This window comes from Phalacrocorax carbo, chromosome 1 (assembly GCF_963921805.1).
Source record: "Phalacrocorax carbo chromosome 1, bPhaCar2.1, whole genome shotgun sequence".
In the NCBI taxonomy this organism is placed as follows: Eukaryota; Metazoa; Chordata; class Aves; order Suliformes; family Phalacrocoracidae; genus Phalacrocorax; species Phalacrocorax carbo.
Window position 1 is genome coordinate 36,855,832 of NC_087513.1, and position 12,567 is coordinate 36,868,398.

At 43.7% G+C, this 12,567-nt stretch overlaps 1 protein-coding gene across 2 annotated transcripts in view; it reads right to left on the reverse strand.

The window, feature by feature from the left end:
* Positions 1-12,073, reverse strand: part of TAFA2 (TAFA chemokine like family member 2) — a 196,537-nt gene extending 184,464 nt beyond the window's left edge. Inside the window, exon 1 of one of the 2 annotated variants that reach the window (XR_010372416.1) lies at positions 11,100-12,067. The gene's annotated coding sequence lies outside the window, so the exon portion shown is untranslated. Of the gene's footprint in view, positions 1-11,099 lie in introns of both variants that reach the window. The other variant, XM_064448518.1, reaches the window with a different exon arrangement.
* Positions 12,074-12,567: the final 494 nt, after the last annotated feature.

Genomic DNA, 12,567 nt, shown 5'->3' on the forward strand with positions numbered 1-12,567 from the left:
AGAGACTGAAATGTGCAACTCAGAACAGCTGTGGGCATAAGCATTAAATCATAGCTTCTTACTTTTTCCAATAAAATAAAAAAGTTTAGGTAGGATTGGGTATACACAGACTTTTATCTTGTTGTTTAATGGGTAGGAAGCTTGGGTGGAATAAAAAATATTTTGCTTTAAAAATCTGGCTTTGAATCACCTTAATCATTCACTATAAAGAAATATTTTATTTCAGCTGACAGAATTAGGCCGGTCATGTTACTATGCCAAGAAACCAGAAAAGATTGCAACTGAATTGAAGCAGTGCTGAACCAAAAAGTTCCACCTTCAAGAGAAATGGGGGAAGAAGTGAAGCTATCTGCTTAACTACTTACTCATCTGTAAACATAGCTATTAGCTACTTACTCAAAACAGGGTGCAAAGGTGCGTAAGGCACAAGTTGTGAACTTACAGTGTCCAACAGAGCAGAGGATACACATCACACCCCTCAGCCACGAAGGTGATGAGAATTTTAGGTAGCTCAAAAACCTCTCAGCATGTTTTTAACTCATATGTATATTGCACTCATTTTAAATCAGCATTTAACATCTACTGATTCCAAGAGAGGAAATTTTCCCACAGGAACATTTTCAATATTGTTCCCACAAAGTAACTGTGAAAACTAGGCACGAGCTCCGATACACAACAAATGAAGTCTATTAGAGACTTACTTTTACTACAGCTTGAACATAAGGTTCAAATCTGAAAGATGAAGACTTTTTAAAATGTACATTTCTACCTTCTGCAATGGCAGGGTCATGGACAAAGTTTCCTTCTGTCAATCATTTCCATATTTTGCTAAAGTGGAACTCTGGGTAGCGGAGAAAAAAACAAATTAGAATTCATGGAAAGGTTATTGAGATTTACCACAAGCTAAGCTATTGGCAGAATGCAAGCACATTTACGGCATTTAGTTTGTATCCATTAACTAGACATAATTAACCACAATGGCAGAACCAGGATTATATAGGCTGAACTAGTAGATATTATTGGATTTAATAAATACACAGATATAATGGAACTTCACTCATCGTTACTGAGTCACCTGCAATTTTTGAAAACTTTTTATTTAACAACTACTAATGTGAAGAATTATTCTAACAAATTGCATATTACTATTACCAAAAGAATATATGAGAACAATACACTAATTCCAAAAGGTCCACATTTATGCAATACATATGGAATATTATTTCTGTTTCTACTGAAGTTTACTCAAAACATTCTCCTGGGCTGGAGGAGGAGGATAAACTGATTTTTTTTTTTTATTTAGTCACAGCAAAAATTAACTATTCATCCATCCATGTATCTATTTTCATTTTGTGGTTTTTTTTAGAATAGCCTATGCAGTAGTCTTGTCTATATTATTGATGGCAACATGGTGGCTATTGGACTGATACAATGGTCTCAAGGAGTTCTCAAATATATAATATATTCTAATGAGATAATCCCTAGAGCATGGATATGGAGGAATGCTATCTAAATAATGTCACTTCTGTTGCAGAAATGGTTTCAAATTAATTGTTTCTTTCTAAAGCTATAATTATCAGGAGGAATGCAGTTAGTCAGAAAAGATGAAGTTAAAAAGTGCATAATGTTTAATAGCTCATTAAATAGAAAATATATTGTAAATTTGGGAATCAGAATGACTTGCAGCTAACTGTGAGCTGATGGGTCATGGCATATGAAAAGAGACTTTTTTGGCAGGAAAGCAATTTGGTAATGCTGACTGCAGTCTGCATTTTCTTGACATTCGGAAAGATCATATGACACCAATGCAGATGAGGTGAACAGTGAAGAGAAAAGGAAGGGCAAGGAGAGCTAGAGGAGAAAAAGTTAGGTTATGAGCAGCTGGAAGGATGATGAGGAAGGGGAGAATATTAGTGTCATTACTGGGAGTTCAGTTTTTAAAGTGGGAATGGGAACAAGGTGTTATATTAAAGACACTCGGTGTATTCATGCAGCTATAGTGCTAGCTGTGTCAGCAATTTTCTCACAGGGGGCTTATGTAGAGCCCATATAGGTGAAAAATTAGCTATTTTGGAATTTCTCTTCCAATAAGAAAACATAGTAACTGTTATCTACCCACTTCTCCAAGTACAATTTTAAAAACATACTTTATTTTTTTGAAGCATGAAGTGTGTATTTACCAGATGTCAAATACGCATTTATAATAATGCATCAAATCAAAGCAACTCCAAAAAAATTTTGAGACATTTAAGAATTATTTTACTGTTAAAAATAAACCTAAAACATTACACCACCGCCTCAAAGCGAAAGAAGCTCAAAACACCTGAGCTAAGCTTAAAATTTCTCCTAGTATATTTTCACATAAGCAGTGAGCCCAACAGTTACAAGAGAGGACACAAACATGATCAGAATGTGGGAAGGCAGCTGTGCATTTGCATGGTCACAGCTAAATGCATGACACAGCAGCCTGCACAAATGTGGGGGCTAAAGCCCCTTTAAATCTCGTACAATCATTTAAAAGCATGAACTGAGGTATGAAGTACTGCAGCATGTGGGCTCAGATTCCCAGATAAAGCACAAGCAGCTGAAAAGGGGAAGAAAGTTACCCAGAGTTACATTCTTTTCTCCTGTTAGGTTTTGACCACAAGCTGATCTATGTGGTAAAACAAAATCTGGGATACAATCACCAGAAGCACTTCTATCAATGTACTGGTTTGGGCTGCGATACTGTTAATTTTCCTAATAGTAGCTCGTAAGGTGCTGTGTTTTGGATTTGTGGCCTTGAAGTGTCAGTGGGCAAGGATAAGGCCACAGAACAGCAGGTATGCCCCTGAAGGGACTATGGCCCATGGATAAAGCCACGCTCAGGCACATACAACCCCAAGAGATTGTGGCCTACTGATAAGGCCACACCAGAGCAGGTACATCCCTAAAGGGATTGTGGCCCATGGATTAGGCCACACTGGAGCAGGTACACCTCAAAGTGACAGTGGCTGTGGATAAGTCCATGATGGAGCAGGGGCAAGGGGAGGAGTTCAATGCAACATTAAATGTTATGGTCTAGTTTAAAGGGACCAGGGGTGGAGATTGTAATGGATATACATTTAAATTGCTGTAACCCTTGATTTCAGCTACATCTTATAGGAAGTACTACAGCAGGAACCACCCAAACCAGTGGAGGAAAAGCCTCACAAGAAGCAGTGCAAGTGCAGCAGTGACTCAAACTGATCTGGCTTTGGTGCCCAATAACTCCACACAATACACCACCTCCCCTGTCCTGAGTGACCATGACTTTGGAGCCCAAAGTCATGGACTAAAAGAACTCAATGGACATTTGATGGACTTTATACAGGGGTGGCCCATAGACTAAGGGAACAACATCTGTATGTATATCAGAGGGTGGGAGGGGGAGGGAGGTGGTTAATGAGGATGTATTGGATAGTGTGGGACCTGAGCATGACGTAAATGGTAAAGAATAAGAAGTGGAGATTGTACTGGTTTGGGTTGGGATAGAGTTAATTTTCTTCATAGTAGTTTGTAAGTTGCTGTTTTGGATTTGTGACCAAAACAGTGTTGATTACAGAGGGATGTTTTAGTTACTGCTGACCAGTGCTTACACAGCAACAAGGCCTTTTCTTTTGTTTCTCACATTGCCCCACCAGTGAGAAGACTGAAGGTGCAGGACAGGTGACCCCAGCTGACCAAAAGGATACTGCATACCATATGACATCATGCTCAGCAGTAAAAGCTGCAGAGAAGAAGGAGGAAAGGGGGATGTTCAGAGTGATGGTGCTTGCCTTCCCAAGTAGCCGTTACATGTGATGGAGCCCTGACTTCCTGGAAATGGCTAGACACCTGCCTGCCGATGGGAAGTAGTAAATGTATTCCTTATTTTGTTTTGTGCATGCAGCTTTTACTTTACCTATTAAACTGCCTTTACCTCAACCCATGAGTTTTCTCCCTTTTGCCCTTCTGATTCTCTTCCCCACCCCACTGGTGGGGAGCGATTGAGCGGCTGGGTGGAGTTGAGCTGCCTACTAGGGTTAAACCAGAACAATCAAATTATAATGTTTATAAACAGGAAATAATACAATCTCATTTCCTAAGTCAGAAGCTCAACCAGCCCCTGGATTCATGGCCACTTCTTTCTTTGAACAGCTGTTGCACAAATACCAATGTAATGCCTTGATTATGAAGGTTTGGACACTTTGGCAGTAATGTGTTTTAAGTATTACCTTAATGCCAATGCAAGGGATATCCCTCATGATTCTAGACTGAACAGAAAAAAGCAGGATCATATAATAAGAAGTGTCAGGCAACATTAAGCATATTGGCTGATAATATCGTATCTGAATCTATAGCATGTTATGTTAGCATACAAATACAATATTTCTTCTGTCTTGATTCCAGTAAGCTTATAAACCAGAACTTATCTCACTTTACTTGCTGCTGTTACCAGACCTCGAGATAAAAATTCTTATCTTATTTAAGTATAGCTTCTTTGTTACAATACATAGATAAAAAAATTTTGAAACTAAACAAACACAGGTAACACAGTCCAGAGAGGGTATTCTCCTGTCATGGTGAAACAGAACTTTTTTCCACAATTAAGCTTTAAACATGACCTCATTTCTTGCAGGAACACCATAGCCTGATATGTTTTGTCAGAAAGTGATATTTTACTTCAGTGCCACACCACTAACATCACATTTGAAAATTTACATGATTGTAATTGTAGTTTCTAATACTATAATACAGGGTAGCTACTTGTAGCATCTTTCTGAAAATTACCTGCTGCTATATAGTCTCTGTTCTGAATTTAAGGGGACTGAATGTTTATAAAAGGTGTAGGACTGACAAGCCATTGAAAAAAAGCTCATGTCTTGAATTTAAACCCCGAATACAGACACAAACACAGTTGTCTCAACAGCATGCCACCTACATGCCTTCATCATGGATCACTCCAAGCAGTTAGCAACGTTTATTCAGGCTGCTTCAGAAAAGTCTTCAAGCACATAATTAATTTGATTAGTCCTATTGAAGCCACACGCTTACAGCTGAAATGCCTTGCGTGATCAGACCTTGGGTTTTGCCTCTCTGTGCACACAGCAGGCGCGTGTCCTAATTTTTGCTAGTGGTGACTTTTGCAACTTGGACACTTCTACAGTAAGAACCGAAATAAGATACTAACTCATTTTAGATAAACCATGAGACAAGCATACAAATACATCTGCACACATTACAAGCACTGGAAAGGGCTCCCCAGGGAGGTAGTCAGGGTGTCAAGCCTGACAATATTCAAGAAGCACTTGGACAACACCCTCAGACACATGGTGTGAATTTTGGGGTTGTCCTGTGCAGGGACAGGGATTGGGCTTGATGATCCTTGTGGGTCCCTTCCAACTCAGGACATTCTATGATTCCGGGAAGCTTCAAATAGTACTGATTCCCATCCCTTACCGGAAAAGACCAAAATTTCAAACAGCTTCCTCCATAAAGATGGCACAGAAAGCAATTACCTTTCCTCAAGCTATTCTGCATTACTTTGCAGTGCCATTAAGTGCGATGACACAACAGCCAACGATGAATTATGGTCAAGCCTAGAAATCAAAAGGCCAAACAGATACTTTAAACGGGGAAAACACCAAAAAAGTCTCAACTGAAAGGGGTCTAGAGCACATAGTTTTATTGCAGTGCTAACAGATCTCCTATTTGCACTGTCATGAGGCAGAAGGTGGCACCTAGCCTGAGACTGCACATCAGAGGCTTTGGGACAGGTTCTCTCATATGTGTAGTTTCACACGGTGAGAGGGAAGCAACAGGGAATACCTGTAACCAGGAAGAGCATCCTGCATAAAGACGCTCAGATGAGCATGAAAAGCCATTTTGTGACCCGAGGGCTGCACCATAGCCTCTCCCCCATTCCATGACATGACATGTCAGGCAGGGACAAGCAGAGAGCCACACACTGCTTAGCTAACTGGCATGTGGCAAGATGGACCAGAGGCCATAGCTCTGCCTTATCAATACATGATGCAGAAACTGCAGTGGGGGAGTGGAAGAAATCCAATACAAGAGTATCACTGCAAATTTGAGAGACTTGTCAGGTCTGTGCTCCTGTCTCTAAAAGAGCTGGTGTGAGACTGCATGTTACTGAGAGATTTATTTTAGAAATATATTATATCCTGCTTTCAAAAGGGAAAAATAAAGCAAAACCAGCACACTAAGCAATTGCAGTTTCATACTAGTAAGGGAGTTAAAATATACAGTACTGCAATACCGCCTCCTTGCATTTCAAGAAGGAAATTGCTTTATTGGATCAAGCCAGTGGTCCGTCTAGTCCAGTGCCTCATCTTCAAATACTGGATCTTAATATTGCAACAGAGGCAACAAATCTTCCACACAGAAAGAGGCTGGCATACAACCATGACTAAAAACTTGGTTATCTATTTCAAAAATGTTTCATACTTACCAACCCACTTCTTAATATTTTGCTATTTATACAACCAAATAGGTTTGCTGAACTGTGCTGGTACATTTATTTACTTGTGAAGTTTGTCAGTCTAAAGCACCTTATGCGGCCTTAGCTCCAACTTATTATTTAATCATAGAAGATTACCAAACAAAAAAGCTCTGTGCGCTTTTACCTGTGAGCTCCCTGTACTATGGCTCTCCCCTTGGTGTTGTTAAAGGGATGCTCACAGTAGAGGCGGCTGTGTACAATGCTGTCCTGGTGCCGAGAGACCTGTGTTCAAGTTTCATGTTACAAGATCAGCAAGATGTGAAGCGAGGCTACTGGAAAACGTAAGGTATTAAGACAGTATGGATTATGAGGTTTGATAAGCTTTAAACAAGGGGGGAAAAAAGACTTATTTCCCACTTTTAATATATGCAATTACATAAGTGATTCTTCCATACTGCAAAAGATACAGGAGCAACTCCTATAAGTGCTTACTCATACAAGGACTAAGGATCAAACCTATACAAATCATTTTCTAGTGCTACTTCAAGCAATAGCTACAGCTACAATGCATTCTACAAATCAGTGTCCTGATGTATCTGAACAGAAGAAAAAGCTAAGAAAGCTTTTTTTTAGCAACTTCATCCCATTTTATGTAAGTATGTAGTGTCCTGCCATAACCAGTACTGTAAAGCACGACGTCTTTATTTTCTCTATTCTATCGCCAAAGCGCTTTTCAAAACACACCACATGAAAGAAGCTCTAGAAAAAATGCCTTGTTTTCCTTAAAAATGTGACTGTTTTGCACTAGCAGTATGAAAAAGTACATTAGGTGGCCATTATTTTATTTTGTCATCTCTTTTAATAAATGACTGGCTACATATGGTAAGCAAGAGTGGCTGGCAAGGGTGTATAAAGAATCAAAGCACAAAAATCACTATCTTTCCAAGTTCTACCAAGAGCAAAAGGAGATAACTCTATAGCTGTCACTGGGAAAAATTAACAACGTTACTGTTGATGTTTCCACACTCCTTCCTATGTCTGATGAATTCTATAAATCTGAACTGAGTTATGAGGAGTGTTTTAAAGTATACATTAATGGCTAACAAAACCAAATCACTGGGCCAAATTTCCTGTTGAAATAGCTCCAAGAGTGGGCCTCTGTTTTTAAAAAGTATTTCAAATGCAAAGGTGTGCATTTATAATGGATACTGAGAAGCTCAGTATACTATGTAAATGTTTTCTGATCCTGGGGGTGGAAAAAAAAAGCAAGCAAAATCTTTGTAAAGTGCACAATTAAATTCAGTGATCTAAGGATAATAGAGCAAATCTCCAGCTGGTTTAAAATGTCAGAGCTTCAACTACTCCAATGGAGCAATGAAAGTTTACATCAGCTGGGGATGCCCCTCTCAACACATAAAAATGGTCGTGAACAGGGGCAGGTCAGTACTCAGCTCTTCTGGCATAGGACCCTTCTGTTATACTCACCCAAACACAACTTTTGTCTCAGTGCCTGTAAAATTCACCATTTCAAAAGGTGAATGGAAAACGCATTTTCAAATGAAAACCTATTGCTACCTGAATTATCTGGAGCTATAGTAGAAAAACAATGAAAGACTTTTAAATGAGATGTTTAAATATAGACTGTAAATATGAGACTGAACATTAATTAATCAGATTTGTAGGGCCTTCCCTTGCTTTACCCTCTGTATCATCATGCAGTCTTTGTTTATTTTTTTTGTTTGATGATGTTTGACTAATAAATACATTGATGAATTGCATCAGTAAATGCCATCCATACCTCACAAAACCAGGATGTACTCAGTGTTTCTGGCACATTGATGCTAAAGGATTTTTTTTTTGTTTAAACTTTCAGCACTTAACAAAGGAAATAATACTGCTTTGCTGGATAAACTTCCTGATTTTTATTTTAATTTTCAGTGAACAAACAGCTGCAGAATAATGTGACTTAATGAAGCATTTCTAATAAAATCCTGCAGAAGTTAAAACGGGGACATAGAACTGCTTGCTCACTGATAGTTGTATCATTCAGAATAATTTTTCAAGATGGTGATCACATTTTTGTGTAGATGAGTATTAGGTAATGTGATTTTCTGTCTTCCAAAGTCAGTGATTTCCTTTAGTGTAATAACTAGTTAGTATTGTTCTATTACTTATTTATAGTAAGTAAAAGATAGAACATAATTAACGCAACATATTTCTAATACACTATTTAGCCTTTACACAGGTTGGTAAGTAGCAATACAGCCAGCAATAAATTTAAGTGTGAAGATGCTCAGATCTGAAAAAGTCCATGGTATGTTTTGCTCACCAAGAACGTATAGCCTGTATTTGTAAAGATGTCCTTTACCAAGTCTGTCGTCACCTGTGATGAAATTATGAAACTTCTTGGTTGCTACCTGTTTCTTAGCCACAACAATTCAATGTAAAGTATTATTTGGTTTATGTAAATCTAGATAGGGTTCAATGAGTCATCACTTTGCAACCTGCCACTAAAACAATCTCCAATATCCGTCTGTACACATATCTATTTACTTCCATTCAGAACAAGTTTTTCACGTATTCTCCACCAGAATTATCAAGTGCATTACAAGCATCTACATGTAAAGCTGAGAACCCTCAGATCATAAGAAGAGACAGGTAAAAAGGTTACCCCATATGTCCAGTATGATGAAAGATACCGCCAGATTAGTCGTCATTCTCTAATTAGAACAGCATGACAGGAATCAAGATTTTATCTCAAAGTCACCCACTACCAGCAGCATATCTAAAATTAATCCCACATTTTTGAAAGCCCCCTTATGTTCAAACAACATGTGGAACCAGTGAGTAGTAATCCTGATTTGCCATCAACTAAAAGAGCAAATCTTTCCACTGAAATTATGACACTTAGGTAGTTCACATTTATAACAGTACTGTAGTTTTGGAAATTGGGACTTTATGGAACCAAAAAACACACAGCTCTCAGTATTGCCTCAGCAGCATCAGCTCTCTGAAATAAAATGTTAATAATTAAATTTATATGAATTACTTTACTACTGTTAATTTTACACTTACCAAACAATTTAGGCATCAGTATGAAATGACCGCACTATTTCTGTGAAAAAGTACAAAAGCTGTAACCTTTGCCACCCCTGATAAAAATGCCTCAGTATGCTCTTTCCCAACTTCAGCTAAAATATATTCCTAGTACCACTGAACTACTATTTTTCTAGTGTTTACCCTATGCTACAGAAAAGAAGCTCAATTTACCAATTTGACTTCACTTAGATCAGCCCATAAAGTAGCTTTAAAGTGTTAAACACATAGCAGGCTGAATGCTAATGTCTGAAACTAGTTGGTAAGACAGAGAAACCAGATAACAATTATCATTTAGTCAATAGCAATTTAAATGTATCCACTGCTGTGCAAAGACCCTAAGACCCTGAATGCTTTACGGGGCTTCCAGGGATAGGGGTTGCGTATGTTTATTATTTAAATTGACAGTTCTGCAGGAGTCAAAGCATAGTTCTTTAAATACTGAGCCGGTGTCTACTGGGGGGTGGTAGGTGGTAGAAGTGAGGTACTCAGTACTCTGAAAAAAAGACCGATAATCTCCAAACAAAAGCTGGAAAGAAACAACTGTAACTACACATGTAATTTAAAAATGCTTTAAGCAATGACTTTCACTCCTGGTACGAATGAAACATACAGAAGAGCCATGCATGGCAACTCCTAAAAGGGCAGTGCAAGCTATTGCTCTTTATTCTTTGCATAGAAACCTGGTGTCCGATCCTACAGCTCCACAGGAACAAAGCAGGCTATTTTAAAACTTTCTCTTGCAAAGCCATAAACGGGGTGGAATAAGGGAAAAGCCCTCTCACTGTGCCATACAGAGCCTGCAACGTATTCAGTAGGTAAATGAGTTCGCTGAAATGCAAAGAAAGCACCGTGGATGGACAAGATATGGTTCATCCTATATACACCGCGACTTGGGGAGCGTTACACGCAGAAAGAAATGAAGCCATGGACCGTCTCTTTATAGCTCTTTCTTTTTTTTTTTTCTTTTTTTTTTTTTTCCTACGGATTCACAAAGCGACTCCTCTCTCTTTCAGCCGCTCCCTGAAGGCGGCCGATAAAGCGTCCGGGCTCCAGAAAAGAGTAAACCCCCGAGCGCCCGCGGGGTGCTGCGAGTTAGCGGCCACCCTTCCTATACCACTAGTTGGGCTGAAAAACGGGTGGGTTCCCCTGCCCCCCACCCCCCGGCTCTGTTTAAAGGCTGACGTGTTCCTTTCAATAAAATAAAATAAAATTTAAAAGGAAAAAAAAAAAAAGGCTTGCGGATCCCCCGGCGCAGGGCTGGAGCAGGCTGCCCCAGGCACCCGGCCGGAGCCGCGGATGGGCGGCGGAGGCAGCTCCCCCTCACACCCGGCTTTCTGCAACTTTTGGGCAGCGGGAGGGCGGCCGCTGCCGCCCCGCACACCCCGCGCCGCGCCCCGCCGCGGCCGCTCCCCGCCCGCCGCCCCACGGGGGTCCCCGCCAGCCGCGGAGGGCATCTCCCGTCCGTCCCCCACCATCACCACCACCAGCAGCGCCCAGACACACAGACACACGCCCCTGGAGCGCTCCGCTCACCTACCTGCAGCCCCGCTTTCCGCTGGAAACACCTAGGGATCGGCCGCCTCCCGTCGCGGGGGGAGCTCCAGCCTTACCGCCCGGGCATCGCCGGCACACGCCCCGCGCCCCGCCAGCGCCCGGGGGCGCGGAGCGGCGCCGCGCTCGGCTGGGCTCGGCTCGGCTCGGCTGGGCTGGGCTCGGCTCGGCTGGGCTCCCCTCCGCTCGGCCGGGCTGGGGCAGGCAGCCGTCCGCCGGGCCCGGGTCTCCCCCCGCTTCTCTGGGAATACACCAGGAATCCGCCTAAGAGATGCTAGAGGAAGGGTGAAGTAAGTGGGAAGGGAGGGAAGACTTGAAGTGTTTCTCGTGCACGATTTCAGAGTATTAAAAAAAAAAAAATTAAAAAGAGGACGAAGTATGTATTAGCTATCGGAAAAGCGGAGGGTGAGGAAGTCCTGCAGCCCGGTGCGGCTCCGGCCCCTCCGCCAGCTGCGCGCGGTCCCGATTCAGCCCCGGCGGCAGAGGAAGGGAGGAAAAGCCGGCGCGTCCTGCAGCAATCCCTCCGTTAGAGCATCTCTGATTGGTTTGCCTTTCACACACAGCACGACTTCCCCCTCCTGCTGCCTCCTTCTCCCTCTTGGGAAAAGTAATTGGAGAGCGACAGCTTCACCTTCAGCAGCAGCAGCAGCAGCCGCCCCGCGCCCCACCTGCGCGCACCGCTCCGCACCGCTCCGCACCGCTCCGCACCGCGGAGGGGCGCGGGGCCGCCCCGGGCGGCCGGACAAGCAGAGGCAGCTCCGAGCTCGCCCTGCCGGGGTGGCGGGAGGGAGGCCCTTCTCCTCCCCGGTGTTTATCCGGCTCCTCGCTGCTCTCCTCCCCAGCCCCTTTAGGAGGCAGCAGGTCCCCGCGGCCGCCGCTCTGTCTGATCGAGGAGAGGGGGGCTCCGCCGGCAGCGCCCGCCGCCCCCCCCGTGGCTGGGCCGCCTCCCGCCCGCCCCCACGGCGGGGCACGGCGCGGCGCGGCGCTGCTCGACCCTCCCCTCCGCTCTCCACTCCCCGCTCCCCTCTCGAGTGGCGGGGCGGGGGGGGGGGGGGGGTGAAGTTTCCTCACAGGAGATCCCCGCGGGTCCCCGGCGGCCCCGCCGCGGGGGCGGGAGGCACGGCCGCCGCTCCCCCGGGACCCTTCTTCCCCCCCGGGGCGCCGAGCGCGGAGGGAGCCGCCGGGCCGGGCAGGGCTGGCCAGCTCCCCCGTGGGAAGCGGGGCTGGAGCGGGGGCAGGGGCAGGAGGGACGCCGCGGCGCCGGCAGCCAAAAGCTGGACTGTGTCTCCCTCCAGAGGGAGAAGGGAGTCACGCACGGCAGCTCCGGCGGCGGGAAAGCCGCGGCCGAGCCCCTCTTCCCCCGGTGCTGCCCGAGTGGTGGGGTCCCGGGCTTGGTCCCTGCCGCCGGCGCTTGGGAGGCGGCAGGGGAAGGTATAGGGGTCAGGTCCTGAAGG